The sequence below is a fragment of the Cornus florida genome, unplaced genomic scaffold (genome assembly GCF_030987335.1).
Source record: "Cornus florida cultivar Cherokee Brave unplaced genomic scaffold, ASM3098733v1 CherokeeBrave_3.0.0_Hap2_Chr01, whole genome shotgun sequence".
Taxonomy (NCBI): Eukaryota; Viridiplantae; Streptophyta; class Magnoliopsida; order Cornales; family Cornaceae; genus Cornus; species Cornus florida.
In genome coordinates this window covers 55,296,874-55,298,926 of record NW_026775571.1, presented here as the reverse complement: position 1 = coordinate 55,298,926, position 2,053 = coordinate 55,296,874, and positions in this window count along the sequence as shown.

Sequence of the window (2,053 nt, the reverse complement as noted above, 5' to 3'; positions counted from 1 at the left end):
AGATGATTTAATAAATCAACAACTAACATCCAGAGCCTGCATAGATCACATCTAACACATCAATGACCCTATAATATATTTAAAATCATTTTATCAATATATTAAATCCCACTGGAATGCCTAAAAATAAGCTTAAGTAATTAAAACTTCATCTATCCACTAACCGTATGCAATGTACATAAGTGTTATACAGTTTGATTCGTTAATTTAGAATTAACCTTAAATCAATTTAGGGTCTTAATAACACCCAAAAATTAACTATTTAATCCCTCCGTGAAGTCTCATTAAATTTCTAAAATTTAATCAAGCCATTTAGTTCCTTTCTTCTGTTAGTAGCGTACACCATTGTACATTTTTACACTGCTACATCCTTTGTCTTAGAGACTTAAAATATGCAACAATAAGTTTAATAACACTTACAATTAACTACTTAGATCCTCTGTTAAGTCCGTACAGTTCATTAGAATCACTCAGAAGCTCAAACAGTGCTCAAAACACCAAACAAAGTCCTAGAAAACACTTTCTGGACGTAAAACAAATTGGAGCCGGCTCTTGGAATGGAAGAGCCGGCTCTTCCCCTATTGGAGCTGGCTCCAATTCCCTAGGAGCTGGCTCTTGCTGAAGGGGAGACGGCTCTTGACTTTCTAGAGCCGGCTCTCTCCCTCTTGAGAGCCTCCAGTTCATCTCTGCTCCGTTTTTACCTATATGCTCGTTCTCTGGTCAGTCCCTACCCTTCTGTTTATTTCTTAAACTGATCTTAAGGGTTTATTATCACTCTATTAACATCTCCAAGGTTTGGCTACAGTAATTTAAATCAATTACAAAGCTTAAGGTTGCTATTGAACTTACCAAGCTTTTAGTATCAAAACTGAAACTATATGCAGAAATAGAAACGGAACAGATTGCACATGTATTTAAAACAGAATAATAACATCCCTATGAGTTTTGTATAACCCCAGTAGAGTTCCTATATTGTGTCTAGTTGCAATCAAATGCAGAAACTAAGGCTACGATAGAAACCATATGCTTAAAGTACAGAAAACTGAAACAACACTTACATACACTGTAATAGATATTGATTTCAACACATATACAGACCAACAATATAACACATAATAAACATATCAATTCCAGTTTCTGCTTGATTAAACCCTAGAGATTATCTAGGTGCACAGAACACGGCTCAAAGGGAAAGAGGAAGATAGAACTTGCCTGAATAGGTTTGCAAACAAACCTTTGTTGCCGTTGGTCTCAGTTTTTTCGACATCCACTGAAACTTGTCTAACCTCCTAGAACCTCTGCTCCTTCCTTCTCCTTGGTTAAACCTTGGAACCCCAGTCGAAATTCTCACAAACTGCTCTGTTCTCACCAAAACTCCCTCTGTAACTCTCTCTATTTGGCAGACTTTTTCGTGTAAAAGCTACGACAATATGTAACCCTAGGTTTAACATATATTGAGGTATTAATAATTGCAGGATTAAAACCCTAATCCACAGAGCCCTAACTTCGTCAGCCCACAAAGTAACCCAATTTAGTTACATATCAGATGCTTATGAGACGGCTCCAAAAACCCTGACTAAAACGTATCTAAAACCCCAGTTAATGGGAATTACATAATTACCCTGTTCAAAAATTAAATACTTAATAAATAATTAATTTAATAAAACTCATTAATTAAATCAAATAAGCAAGCAACGAATCACTTAAAACACATAAAATAAATAAAACAATTAATTAAAATAAACAAACAAATAAAGAATTACACCCTTAATTAAAATAAACAAACAATTAAAAAAATAACACAACGAATTAAAATAAACAAACAATTGGACACATAAGCATATAGATACAAAATCAATTTAAAATGCACAAAAATAAATTTTAAATTCCATTTTTATCCCTTTTTGAAATTAGGGGTATTACATTGTACCACCTACTTCGGATATTTATGTCTAAACCATTCTTGCCATAGCTGCACTGGTATACTCTTTCTTTTGTTCTCTTTGCACATTAAGGACACTGTGCTGTTTAAGTTTGGGGGTAATGGGCGTTA